This window comes from Trachypithecus francoisi, unplaced genomic scaffold, assembly GCF_009764315.1.
Source record: "Trachypithecus francoisi isolate TF-2019V2 unplaced genomic scaffold, Tfra_2.0 Lachesis_group13, whole genome shotgun sequence".
Taxonomy (NCBI): Eukaryota; Metazoa; Chordata; class Mammalia; order Primates; family Cercopithecidae; genus Trachypithecus; species Trachypithecus francoisi.
The window spans coordinates 25,233,404-25,248,421 of NW_022681458.1; the positions used below are offsets into that span (position 1 = coordinate 25,233,404).

At 40.6% G+C, this 15,018-nt stretch overlaps 1 long non-coding RNA gene across 1 annotated transcript; it reads left to right on the top strand.

The window, feature by feature from the left end:
• The first annotated feature begins 2,021 nt into the window (after positions 1–2,021).
• LOC117094563 lies at positions 2,022–14,642 on the top strand. The gene is made up of 3 exons (XR_004441583.1): positions 2,022–2,120; positions 4,662–4,803; positions 13,692–14,642. It is a non-coding gene; the product is annotated as an uncharacterized LOC117094563 (long non-coding RNA).
• The last annotated feature ends 376 nt before the right edge of the window (positions 14,643–15,018 follow it).

Here is a 15,018-nt window from a genome sequence, read left to right on the forward strand (position 1 = left end):
ATCCTTATTATACAGGTTAGAAACCCAAGATGCAGAGAAGGAAGAAACTTTCCCAAGTTATACAATCACTAAGTGGTTCAGTAGTATTTGAATATAAGCCTGTTTAACTCAACAGTGTAATTTTGATCTGTATTTAATCTTTAAAAAGTGGAATTAAATACTAGTGCCCTTTAAATGAAATCTCTCTGTATAGCAAAAAATATCTCTAAGCCATGGTTTCTGCTCATCTATTCATTCATAGATTCCACAAATAGATATTGAGTACCTACTATGTATTAGATATTGTGCTAGGTGCTAAGGAAACTGAGGTAAACCAGAAAGACACACCTAATGTCTGTTCTATGAATATTACAGCATAGTGGAAGATATTGACATTAAAAAGATAAGCACACAATGAATGTAGGACATTCAAATTGGATACGTGCCAAGAAGAAGAAGCTCAATGCACATAAGTGTATTGAGAGAGTGCCATAATTTAGATTAATGGGGCCAGGGAAAGCTGGATATTTTAGTTTAGTTATTTTTTTTCTTTTTTTTTTGAGACAGAGTCTCATTCTCTTCCCCAGGCTGGGTGCAGTGACATGATCTTAGCTCACTGCAACTTCTGCCTCCTGGGTTCAAGCAATTCTCATGCCTCAGCCTCTCTAGTAGCTGGGACTACAGGTTTGTGCCACCATGCCTGGCTAATTTTTGTATATTTAGTAGAGATGGGGTTTCACCAGGTTGACCAGGCTGGTCAACCTCAAGTGATCCTCCACCCTCAGCCTCCCAAAGTGTTGAGATTATACTCAGTCCTCATTTAGTTATCTTCTGTAAGATGTAGAAGTTAGTAAAAAAAGACTAGGGACTAGAGCGTTCCAGGCAAAGAGAACAGCATGGGCTAAGACCCTGAGGTGGGAAATTGATTGGCATATTTACAGAATCAAAGGTAGTGTCTCTGCAGAGTAATGCATGAAGGGAAGAGAGGCATGAGATTACTTGGAGAAGGGCTGGGGCCAGATCACATGTAAGACTTAGCATAGGACATGCTACAGTGTATGTATTTTCTTTTAGGAGCAAAAGGACACCTGTGAGAGACTTTTAATTTCTAATTTGCATTTAAAGATTACTCCAGCTCCCATGTAGAGAAAGGTAGAAAAGGTAAGACTGGAAGAGGGAGAAAATAGCAATGAGTCACTTGATATGTTGACATGGCTTGTGATTGAGGATGATGGGAGTGCTTTGAGATTTCTAGATGGATTGAGACTTGGTAATGGATTGAGTGTGAAGATGAAGGGACATTTATAGAAATGAGCACCACGGTGAGTCAAAGTGACACTTCTAAAGGTGAGAACGACTAGAGGAAGAACAAAATTTGGCTGGGGTATTAAAGAATTCACTTTAGTTCTAGATCCTGGAGGAATCGCCACACTGTCTTCCACAATGGTTGAATGAATTTACACTAAATCATTCTGCTATAAAGACACATGCACACATATGTTTACTGCAGCACTATTCACAACAGCAAAGACTTAAAACCAACACAAATGCCCATCAGTGATAGACTGGATAAAGAAAATGTGGCACATAGACACCACGGAACACAATGCAGCCATAAAAAATAATGTGTTCATGTCCTTTGCAGGGACATGGATGAAGCTCAGCAAACTAACCCAGGAGCAGAAAACCAGACACCACATGTTCTCACTCATAAGTGGGAGTTGAAAAATGAGAATACATGGACACAGGGAGGGGAACAATATACCTTGGGGCCTGTTGTGGGGAGGGAGGCAAGGGGAGGGAGAGCATTAGGACAAATACCTAATACATGTGGGGCTTAAAACCTAGATGATGGGTCGATAGGTGCAGCAGACCACTATGGCACATGTATACCTACGTAACAAACCTACACATTTTGTACATGTATCATACGTATCCTAGAACTTAAAGTAAAATTAAAATAAATAAATATATAAATAAAAATAAAAGAATAATTCACTTTAATATATTCTGATTGTCAATTCCATAGTGCTTGGGCAAGATCAAAGAATTTGACCAGTCCTTGGGAAAGGATTTATATCCTGGTTCTAGTCTGACAGCAACCAGCTGCTTACAGATACCATCTCTCAACTGTTATCCAGGTACCTTGTGCTTTTCCTTCCCTTGCGATCTTATGATTGAGGATCTCAAACTGTGGGTAAGGAAACATGTCACTAGTTAGCACAGCTCAGTCCGGATAACCCTCTAGGAGTCCATGAGTTGCTGCTAACCACATTAGAGCAGTCACCTGGAGGTCTCCTTTGAAGAAAATGCCCCTGTGCTCTTTCTTTTTGGTCACTGCCAAGGGAGTAGGGAATTTTCTTCTTCAAAAATCATGTGTTTGCTATAAAAATCTTTACTGTTCCCTCCCTCTTGGCATGTTGTCTCTGGATGTTTTCAGCGTAAAACATACTCAGTTAAGTGGCTGAACACAGAACTCTTTCATTACAGTGTATGTGAATTTTAGGTTGATAGAACACTGATTAATGTATTTAGCTTCTTAACATTGCTTGTTCCAAAGAGATACAGGTATGCAGATTTCTGAATTCAAGGAGCTAATTCACTTTTATGTATCTCTGAGATACATAAAATATCTTACTTCTCCCAAGTAACATAATTCTCTAAATCATATCTCTGGGTAAAAATAGGCCCTATTAAAATATAGAAAAGAAAATACAAAATAATAAAATATTTCAAAACAATAAAAAACCCTCAAATAAGATTGGGTCTTTCATGTAATTTTAAAAGTTATTTAACTGTTCTAAAAATGGCTCTCAGAGCAGTACTATTTTTCTGGTCAACAGAAAAAACTATTCTTTCCTTGAGAATTCCTCTTTCTTGACTTGATTGCTTTGCCAGTGGGATTTCTCTCAAATCACATGTACTTTTTCTGAGTATAGTTATCAGCTTTGCAAAACAGAAGCTCATCAGCGCCAGGCATGGTGGTATAGTGGGAAAGTGCAGGCTTGGGTGTGTAGTCTTCCTTGGGGGGGAACTTCGTACCTCTTATCAATCACCTGGAACCCATTCCTTCATCTAGAAGTAAAGCACTATTGGCTTTACTTGACTTGGTGGGTTTGTGTGAAGATTAATTGAGCTGGATATGAGTTTGGAAACCATCAAATCTCTTATTAGGGTAAGATGTTTTGATTCCTCTTGCTTGGAGGAAGTTTTTCTTTTTTATGTAGTCCACTTCTCTCCATCCCCCTGTCACTGCCTTAGCAAAGACCCTTTTCCTCTCTTCCCTGGACAGATGAACAGAACCCTGCCTCTAGCCTTGTTCTCCTCAGTCTTTCCTCCATCATGCTGCTCTTGCAATCTTTCCTAAACTCAAATCTCAGGAGACGGAGTTGCCACTTAAACCTGATGGTGCCTTCCTGTGACTTAAAGTCCAGGGCCTGTGGAATGGGTTTCAGAGCTCCCCCTAGATGCCCTCTCCTCTCTTCAGTCACCACCTCTGCAGCTACATGGACCCACCTTCCAATCTCCAAACTCACTCTGTGGTTGTGTTGCTCTGGGCCTTTGCGACTTCCCCCTAGTCAGCCTGATGAGCTACTCCTACTTCTCTTTCTTGTCCTCACTTAAGGCTCATCTCCTCTTAAACTTTCCCTGACTCCCCCAACCCCTTGTCCTCATCACCGCCTGTTTCTCTTTTGTTTTCTGGTTGTTTGAGCCCTATCCCAATGGCATACTTCATACAGTTTTGCCATCTGTTTTGCCATCATACTGTTTTGCCATCATTTGTGAAACCCAGGTGTTCCAGGCTTCATCAGTCTAAGGAAATTATGCAGCCACCTTCAGCCCAGGGTGAATCCAAAGGGCTCCTTTCCCTCGTCTGCTCACAAGGAGCCTCCTTGCACAGCTTCCCTGTACAAGGGGAAGAGTTTCTCAGAGTTTCAAAGAGGATCACAGTGGGTCTGTGAACCCAGAAGTATCTGAGACAGGTATCAGTCCATTTAGGAAGTTTATTTTGCCAAAGTTAAGGAAAAACCCATGACACAGCCTCAGGAGGTCTTGACAACATGTGCCAAGGTAGTTGGGGCACAGCTTGGTTTTATACATTTTATGGAGACATGAGACATCAATCAATATGTGTAAGACGTACATTGGTTCAGTCTGGAAAGACAGGACAATTTGAAGGGCGGGGGTGTGGGGGCATTCAGATCATAGATATATAAGAGACAAATGGTTGCAATCTCTGATTAGCCTTTCACTGAATACACAATTTACATGTGAGAGGGAGGTAGAGGAATAGTCACTTATGCCTTAGTCTGGCTTAGTGAATCTGCATTTTTACAGAAACAGTAGGGCAGAGGAAGGAATCCAATATGCATCTGTCTCAGGTGAGCAGAGGGAAGACTTTGAGTTCTATCTGTCCTTTGTCTGGCACCTGTGAAGATAAGCTATCAATTTACATTGCCAGGGTGAAATTCAACAGAACCATTTTAGGCTAAAGATCTTGAGGCCCACAAGGAATTTCCTTGTAGACAAATATGAGGGAGGTGTGTAGCTTTTTGAATCTTTGTGGCTTTCTTATTTAGGAATAAAATGGGAGGCAGGTTTGTCTGACTAGCAGTTCTCAGCCTAACTTTTCCCTTTGGCTTGGTGATTTTAGGGTTGTGAGATGTATTTTCCTTTTACAGGTCCATGTGAGTCCTTGCTCCCTTTTGCTATTGCGGCCAGGGAGGCAGCTGGTGAATGATTGATCTCCTTTCCCTCTGGAGCTTCAACTGGGACTGTCCTGGAGATTGGCCACCGTCATGCCCATCAGGGAAGAGGCAGGAGGTGAGTCGTGCAGCTCCTGCTGTACTCACTAGCTGAGGTATGAGTCTGCCTGCTCTCTGGTGACTTTTTGAGTCAGAAGAATGTTCCTTCCCTTCATGGAATGTCCACGGGGGAATAGAAGCCTCAGGGTGTTACAGAGGTCATGATGACTTCAGTTTACTCCACACTGCCCATCTTGCTAGATGTACAATACCACGGATCTGAGTTGGGATATGTTCCAGAGAAAAGAGATATTGATGGTTCCCCATAAAAGACGTGACATGAAATGGTTAATGTGAATAGAAGAATCCTGACTTGTCTGAAATATAGATTTCCAGGGAGGAAATGTAGAACCCATTGAGTATCATTTGTACATTTATGCTTGTTTTTAAATCCCGGAGACTGTGAATGCTGGCATCCTGGAATTTCCAGGAGTCATAGTCTAGACTGAAGATAAGACACTCTGGTCTCTCTGAGCCAGTCTCTGACCCTTCTATCCGCACTAGGGGAGGAACTCGTTTTACAGCACTGAGGTCTCTGGGGACATTATTCTGCCTATGGTAGAGAAGAATTCCTTAGAAGAAAGAAAAAAAGATGACTATTTCAGATGAAGAATTAGGGATGTGTCTGAAAACTTCTGGCATAGATGGAGGAAGAATCCCAATATGTTTTTGTGGTTATACAACCAAAAATTATGTTAACTACAGGAACGATGTGACTTGACTGGGAAAAGGCAACCTGAGAGTATTTTAAGATTCCTTGGTTATGTAATTATATATCCAGAAGGTACCATATCCAGTAGAGTGATAGATTAAAAATTATAATCAGTGTTCTTAAGCACATAATTAGCATATTGAACATTGACAGTTCAGACCTTAATTAAGTACATAGCCTGCTAACAGAGGGAGTTCTGATTTTAGAGTTACACCGGAGCCTTGCTCCCAGTGGGGGAAATTTTTAACTAATCATGTAAAGTTTCTCTTCCACATCTCTTGTTGCAATAAATCAAGACTACCCTTTCTAATATGATTCCTTATGTTGCCCTGATGTCTGGGTAGGGGATTGAGGGTGGGGAGTGTAGGCAGGAATTTGGTGGTTCTGTCAAAGGTAGATTGAATATGTTCATCATTACAATTTCCTTCTGCATCTGAAATAATTTCATATGTGAGTTTTTGGAGCTTTATGAGTAGCCTTTAAAATACTTAGGCTGCTTTCTTCTAGCACTGAAACCAGAAATCATTTTTTTTAATGTCATGATCTATTTAGAAGTAATTTTGCCTTATAGCCAAGGGTAATCTCATCACTGAGTAATGCTTCTATTTATATAAGTCTGTCTCTTAGAGCCTGTTCGTATCTTGAAGAAATCCCCAATGCAGGAGGCAGGATACAAAATTGAATACCATCATGTAATATCCCCAAAGGGACTTGTTTAGTGTTTTCTTATCCAGTTACCCATGGCTACAGGGAAAGATTTTTCAAAATTCAATACAAATTGTGTTAGCTTGTTTTTCTTCTTGACACTCTTAAGTCTTCTTTGATCACAGTAGATTTTAGAGGAAAAAAAAAAAATCCTTTAGATCTCTCAATGTCAAGGGGCACCCAGACAGTTATTCTGTTGCCCTTCTACAGAGCTGCTAATTGTTTAGAAGGACAAAGGTATCTCAGAGTAAGCACTGGGACCTCAGTAAAAGCTGTTTACTCTGTTCAGTGTCAGGAGGGTCTTGGGCATTAGCCAAGGGGCTTTAATTATTGAAGGATTTTATTATGAGGTTGTTTTATCTAAAAGACAGATTCCATTTGTCATATCACCAGTCAAGTATCAATTCGTCATCAGGTATTTAATTATTGATGAACTATTATGTTTTGTGTACTTTCACCTATTTTGTAAAACAGCGTTTGTCAAAAACTGGGCTTTCACTGCGTTCACAAACTGTTGTCACTCCATAAGGAGCTAGAGATTCCAGAATTTGAAGGAAAGGGCAGAAAATGGCACCCTTATGGTTCACTGGGCTATGGAATTCCCTAACTCTCACTATAGCCTTTAAAATGCAATTAATATGAAAGAATATGTGCTCTACTTTGTTTTAATTTCCCTGAAGTAGTTTTATAAGAGAAGGGATTGGTCTCTATGCAGTTTAGAGAAAGAAGGCCAAAAAAAGTGGGTAGTGCTAGTGTTTATCTGGCTGAGGCCTCCTTGCCTTTAGTATACCTAGAGAGGTCAGCCTCTTAGTAAGGCGGATATCATCTCCCCAACTGCAGCAGCCTGAGAGACATTTGTCACAGACCATCCAGTTCCCTTGGCTGTGATTCTGTGTTCACCACACAAACTTGTGAATGCAAATTTCTCTTCTTAAGGACAGGGGAACCACAGTGTGTCAGGATCTGCCAAAATTAGTGACCCCTCCCATGCCTTCCTGAGAACATACTTTGATTCTTAGGAGAATATTTCAGGATGTAAGGAGACATAAATTGATTAAAGGATTGTATAGGCTCTTTTATTCTCTTTCAAATGCAATGCCCCAATTTATCATGCCCACAGTGCTTTCAACCCTGTGGCTAAAGGTCGTCCCAGTGTCCCAGGTGTCTGAAGCTCTGAACTAGCCTGGTCCACTTGTGTTTGTAGATAGACAGAGATCAATGTCCACAGCCAGCAGCTAAGCCTTTGTAGGGATTTCTGAGCTAGAACTATAGAAAAAGGAGGAGGAATCTCGACTCTTTTCCAAGCCTTTTTCTGAATAAGTGGTTGCTGTCTACTCATCCCTTACTTCCATTAGTCACCCCCCCATTGCAAGGTTGCAGTTGACCCCATCCAGAGTCCATTCGAATTTGAACCAAATGGCAATGGCAAGTCTTCTCCAAAATATTACACAGATTAGGATTTTTAAACAAAGGTGATTCAGGTAGAAAAGGTATGTTATTCATCTTTCTTCTGCTAGGAGAATACATTCCTCTTTGATGTTGGATGTATTGCGTTATAGACTGTATGTTGTGTCCCCCACCCTGTTGAAGCCTTAACCCCTAGTATGATGGTATTTGGAGACAAGGCCTTTGGGAAATAATTAGGTTTAGATTAGGTCATGAGGGTGGGGCCCTTGTGAGTGGTTTCGTAAGAGGAAGAGAGAGAGTTCTCCTTCTCCAAGTGCAGGCAGCAAAGAAAGGCCATGTGGGAACACAATGAGAAGGTGGCCATCTGCAAGTCAGCAAGACAGTCCTCACAGAACCCAACCCTGCTGAAACCTTGATCTTGGACTTCCAGCCTCCAAAGCTGTGAGAAAATAAAAATTTCTGTTGTTTAAGCCACCCAGTCTATGGTATTTTATTATGACAACATCAAGCAGATTAATACATGTTGTCAATAGTTTTGTGAACAAAATCTTTTGCTTTAATAAGAGTGACTCAGTTCTCTGGGATTTGCTCAACCATAGATGAACTGGCAGCCTGATAAAACCCAGATCACAGATTCGCCTATTCTGGACCTACATACAAATGACATCATACAGTATATGGCCTTTTGTGGCTGGCTTCTTTCACTGAGCATGTTTTTCGAGATCCATCCATGATGCAGCATGTATCAGGACTTCATTTTTATGAAAATTTAATTTAATATAGTTAATTTTAAGTTGTGGGATACATGTGCAGGAAGTGCAGGTTTGTTACATAGGTAAACGTATGCCATGGTTGTTTGCTGCACCTACAACCCATCACCTAGGTATTAAGCGCCCATCTCAATAAAGCTGTTATTTAAACAAACAACAAACAAACAGATAATCAGGTAGCAAAGTTAGGGACTAAGCAAACCAATGACAAACCCATTGAAAATAACACCAAGGGATAGATGTCCCACAAGGTCCATCCTGCGCAGCCAGCCTGCTGCACATGTGCACCATTTCCATCTTGTTCTCGTCATTGACTCTCTTTCTCTCTATCCTCTTGCCATGCTATAAACTACAACACAATTTGGGGAAGGGAGGACATAAAATTAAAACACATGAAACAGAAACAATACAAAGCTAAATGTAATAAACGATAATTTTACTCTCCTGCTTAAAACTTCTCAGCACCCTACATAGGAGTTTCATCAGAAATTTCCCCTCCACTTCTGACTCCTGTAAAAAAATAAAAGAAGGGAAAAAAAAAAAAGAGTTTCATCAAAGTTACTTTCGTATGAGAGGGCAGAGAGTATGGCAAGAACTGACCAAATCAATCAGGAAATCTACTTGAAACCTTATTTTTTATTTAAAAAACTGTGGAAATTTTGTATTCTACTGCAGAATACTGCCATGCTGTTTTAATCTAAAAAAAGTCCTTCACTTCTAATCTTTATGTAAAATTTATGTTTCAAAAAGATGAGCCTCATTTGTTTGCATTTTTTTCTTTAAGTCCTGGCCTACCACATTTACTCCAGTGGGTAGATGTGAACTTGCTGACAGCAGGAGCTTCTACAATGAAAGCCAAGCTCTGCAGCATGGCATATAAAGCCCTGAGTCTTTTCTCTTTTCTTTTTTTGGAGTTCCATACTCCAGATTCACTGGAGTTTTTGGCACAGTTTCTATTATTCCTTAGGCCTTACATGCTATTCCCTTGGACCGGGGTGCATTTTTATTCCACCTGCTCTATCTCTGTCCACCTATACATCTCCTACCCCCCCTCCAATTCCCAGCCCATGTGTCTTATTCCTCTCTGAAGCACTTTCTTGACTTTCCTAAACAAAGATGATCATCTTTTCTTTTGTGAAGGTATAAACTGGATATTCCAAAGCTCTCCAGTGTTCTGAGTATAATCCTTTCCTTTAGTAGCCAAACATATTGAATAGATCCCCATCCTACATGCAGTACAAGATTCAGTGCCCTTTCCAGTATTTCCAAGGTTCTCAGGGAGGCTCATAATTTCCTTCTTTTTGAATTTTTCAACTATCCAGCTTGCTTCCCTACTTCTCTGTGGGCATGGACTAGCTTTGTCTATAGTTCTCCAAAGCTTCACTAACAAAGACGTGCTGTATGGCAGACATTTACTGAAGTTTTCAGAGGGGGATCACCAACCAACCAGAATGTTAGAATAGCGAACAACCTACACTTAAATATTTGATATTTTAGACTCGTGACCAACCTCACATGGGACCCTTTCCCAGGCAATCCATGCCCTCAGCTGTCACCTGCTGCTTGTTGCTGGGGCTTTTCTCCTCCTCTTCTTTGAGTCTTCAGGGCCCTTACAACCTCCAAAGCTTCCAGGGTCCAGTCCCACAGCCCTGCTTCTGGGTTATGTGGGGCAATTTGGTGCTTTCTTTGTCTTCTTTTTCATTTATATAAGTTTAGAGGGACTTCCCCTTTCATAACCAAAGAGGCTGTTCTAAGCAAAAGATAACAATTTTCTTCCTAACAGCAATTCTTTAACATCCTAGAGCAACAGACTTAAACTGCAGTTAGCCGCATGTGGTGGTTGCTGGATGCACCGCCCAGATCCCATTGCAGGAGTGAAGGATGTATTTTCTCAGCTGCTGGGAGTGGTAGAAACCTCTCAACTGCCAATCCCCATCAGTAATTGCCTTAACTGAAGAGATCGATCTTGCTCAAGGCCATTTAGCCTTCCTGGGGTAGCCTCTATCCAATGACTGGTCGAAACGCTTCCTGGCCCAAACTCAGGTGATTCTGCAGGGGCCATCCCAGCCGCAGAGTGGCCCATGGGGTTGGCAGAAGCCTTTGCTGAGGCTCCATCACAGCTCATTTTTTCTTTCTTCTCCATCTTTCTTTCTCAGGGATTGATCCTAAGAGTACTGTACTCCCTGATAACCTCCTGCATACTAGTCTCCACTGCAGTCTGCTTCTTGGGAAACAAAACCTGTGACACTCTGCTTCACACGTTGTTTATCCTATCTAAGCTTGAGGTTTTGTTTGTCTGTTTGTAAAATGAGAATCCTAATAATATCCCCCACGTAGAGTTGGGATGTGTATTATGATAGATGAAACACATACAGTGCTTAGCTGAATGCCAGGTACATTAAAATATAGTAAGTAAGCCTTACCCATCATGATTTTTGTGGACGGGTACTGGTCGGTGGCCTGTTAGGAATGGGCTGCACAGCGGGAAGTGAGCAGTGGGTGAGTGAGTGAAGCTTCATCTGTATTTACAGCTGCTCCCCATCACTCACGTTCCTGGCTGGGCTCCGTCTCCTGTCAGGTCAGCGGTGGCAATTAGATTCTCATGGGAGCATGAACCCTATTGTGAACTGTGCATATGAGGGATCTAGCTTACAAACTCCTTATGAGAATCTAATCCCTGATGATCTGTCACTGTCTCCCATCACCCCCAGATGGGACCGTCTAGTTGCAGGAAAACTAGCCCAGGGCTCCCACTGATTCTACATTATGGTGAGTTGTATAATTATTTCATTATATATTACAATGCAATAGTAATAGAAATAAAGTGCACAATAAATGTAATGCAATTGAATCATCCCCAAAACATCCCCTCTACCATCTGTGGAAAAATTGTCTTCCATGAAACTGGTCCCTGGTACCAAAAAGTTAAGGACAGTTATTCTAGGGTATTCAGTGAGGAGGAACTTAAACTTCTTTCTGTTTTTTTTTTTTTTTTTTTTTGAGAAACAGTTGATAAATGTGGCTTGAAGTTTGTTGGAGCAGGGGTAGACACTTTTGTTTAAGGAGGCTGGAGTCCTTCTGGGAAGAAAGGGATCAAGACTCTGGATTTTCCTCCCAAGATTCCACGTTGGTTATATGTATCTGTTGACAGAAGTGTGCTGACAAAGCCTAGAGCACAGAAGAGTAATAAGGTGTCTGAGATAAAGATCACCATGGCCCAGTCATTGTCAAAAACAAACAAGCAAACAAGCATTTCCAAACTTACCCTGGGCTGCTGGTGATGGTGGTGGAAAAGTCCCAGATGAGAACTTCTGCAGAAAAATGAACCCCATTACTACATTTCATCCATCAGTAGAACTGTTTGCATCTTTCATTTATGGAACCAAAGAAAATTACTGTATAAGCCTGATTCCATAATGTCTATCAATCCAATTTAGTTGTGTATAACAAGCATAGTAAAAAGATATGGCAAAGAATACAAAAAGGGGGAATATGGCCGGGTGCGGTGGCTCATTCCTGTAATTCCAGCACTTTGAGAGGCCGAGGCAGGCAGATCATGAGGTCAGGAGATCGGGACCATCCTGGCTAACATGGTGAAACCCCGTCTCTACTAAAAATACAAAAAATTAGCCAGGCGTGGTGGTGGGAGGCGGAGCTTGCAGTGAGCCGAGATCACGCTACTGCACTCCAGCCTGGGCAGCAGAGCAAGACTCCATCTCAAAAAAAAAAAAAAAAAAAGCAGGGGGGGAATGTGAATTTTTGTGTATCTCCTGAGTGTCATTTCTCTTGGTATTGAAATAGGTAGTGCAAGCACATGATATGATTTTGAAATTGTTTTCTGAGCTTATAACTTTGAGCTTTTCTACCCCATGAGAGACCCAGTGCTTTTTTATAAAAACCTGCTTTCAGAGGAGTCTAAAACGAAACAACTGACTCATATACTCAGATAAAGAGGTAAATTGATAACCTTGTATATGAGTTACTTCTTTCAGATAGTTTCATTTTAAATGTGGACAAGGCCATCATAATCAAAGCCAAAGTAAGTTATATTAGCTTGGTGCAAAAGTAATTGCGATTTTTGCCTTTACTTTCAATGGCAAAAACCGCAACTACTTTTGCACCAAATTAATAATTATAAATACAATACCCTGCCTACATTCTGAACCAGAATTCCCAGATGGTGAGAGTTTCTCCCTATACCTAAAGGAAAGGAATGAAGACACGGAGGCACCAAGAAGAATCTGAACAAACAGGCCTTGCTAAATTCCCCCCCTTAGAAATAAAATGTTAAGTCATTTCACAAGTATGTAGTAACTTATGTTTACAGCAAATAGTGGGTGATATGGATATTTCCAAAAAGAGAAATGAGTGCTTGTATTAGTTGTCTATTGTTGTATAATGTAGGAGAGAAGAGGTTTCTTTTCTCTCCCATTGCAAAGTTTATGGCTGATACCCCTATAACAAAAAACAGATTAATAAGAGAAAAGCATCCAACCTAGTGCTCACCCTCCCTGCAAGTTCAGGTGAAGCAGCACGTGGCTTTAGTCAGATAAAACAGACCAAGTCACATATGCATGCTGAAATCAAGGCTGAAAGTATGATGGATGTCCTGATTTTTCAGTTGAATGCTCCAGACATTAATAATTTTGACCCTAGGAAAGGTATCCATTTATGGAATACAAGAACACCATCTTCAACTGGTAACACAAGACCTAATTCAGATTGCTCATTACACTCAGGAAGCCATTGTGAAAGTGATTAGTAATATGACAAGTGTTGACATTGTTGTTGCATAGTAAAAATAAAATAAAATAAAATAAACGGTTTACAGAAACCTGAAAAGAAAGAGAAAAGCATACGGGCTTACTTAAATAAGTTTTATATGATACAAGAGCCTTTAGAAATGAAGACCCAAAGAAACAGGGAAATCTGTATATTTTTTCGGGGAGTTGTATGACTGGAGGGCAAAAAAGTGCAATTGAATGGTAATAAACTTGGGGACAGAGAACTCAGCATGACCTGTTTATTGAGATTCTTCTTGGCACCTCTGTGTCTTCATTCCTTTCCTTTAGGTATAGGGAGGGCCACTCTGGAATGCCGGTCTTATGAACTACTTTAGAAAAAGGTCAGAAAATTCTTGAATGGCCTGTGTCGGGGAGAAGTGAGAGATCAGAGAGACCTTCTTATTTCTGCTGTTTTCTCAAATTCCTCCAGCTTAAAATACTCAATATGCCAACATGCCACATTTTGGGGTAGCACGTTCTGAGGCTCATCATGAGTGACTTAAAACAACATATATTTATTGCCTTACAGGTTCTTTGGGTCAAGAATCTGGACATGGTTTAGCCGGATTCTCTGCTTCATGGTCTTTTGCAAGGCTGCAATCAAAGGGTCTCTCTGTGCTGGGGTCTCACTTGAAAGCTCAAGTGGAGAAGGATTTACTTCCAAGCTCATTTATGTGAATGTTGGCAAGATTCAGTTGCTTGAACGTAAGTGCCTCAGTTCCTAGGCGACTGTTGGCCCGTGGCCACCCTCAATTCCTTGCAATGTGGGCTTCTCTAACATGGCTGGCCACTTCATCAAAGCCAGCTACAGAGACAGTCTGTAAGCCAGAGGCAAGTCTCAGTCTTATATAACCTAATTACAGAAATGATATCTATGCAACACTGGTGTATTGTATTGTTTAGGAACAAGTTACTCAAGAGGAAGAGGTCACCTGGGAAATACTAAAGAAGTAGGGATTCCTGGGGTTATTTTAGAGGCTGCCTGCCATAATAATGATAAATGGTCAAAGCATATGCAAGGACACTATGGATAAGACAAAATATTTCATTTAATAGCATAACTACTTTGGGAAGTGCAATTGCATAGACATGTTTAATGAAGAAATCTTTCCTAAATCAAATAAAATTTCCTTAATTAATGCACTGCTTTATTCTTCACATGTTCGGCAAACTTCCTAATCTTATCTCCTGAATCTTTGAAACTATTATCACGTTTTCAAACTTTTGCCAAATATTTTCATCTCTTCTATACCCCAACATGAAATTTCCCTTCTGGATCATGAAAGAGAAAGCTCTGCAGAAAGACCACTATGAATATGTGTACTTTCCTTTGTGGGCAAGGGAAAACGTTTATGAAGGTAAATAAAACAGTGTCAGAACTCTTATGAACAAGGGCCTACCTTCAGTTAAACTAAACAGATTGTATTCCATCTGCCGTTCTTGTAGTATCTGTTGATGATGACTGAGAAAAGAGCTCTTTATTTTGAAAACCTACAGAGGTAGGAAAACTATGTGGAAAAAAAAAAGAGAAGAAAAGATAGCATGGGTTGAGTTGCGATGGTTTATTTGTGAAGATTTATTAAAATATGTCACAAAGCTTATCTTAAGCTTCCTTGTTGCCAGCTGTGGGCCATGATAAATGGGGGATGGGTCTTCATTTCCATGTTGTGAGATTTTCTTTACAGTTGTCTTGATTGCCTGATTTGCAATATGAATGCATTCTTTCAAAAGTGAGATCCTTTTTTTTTTTTTTTGAGACAGGGTCTACCTCTATTGTCCAGGCTAGAGTACAGTGGCATGATCATGGCTTACTGCAACCTCAGCCTCCCAAGTTCAAGCAATCCTCCCATCTCAGC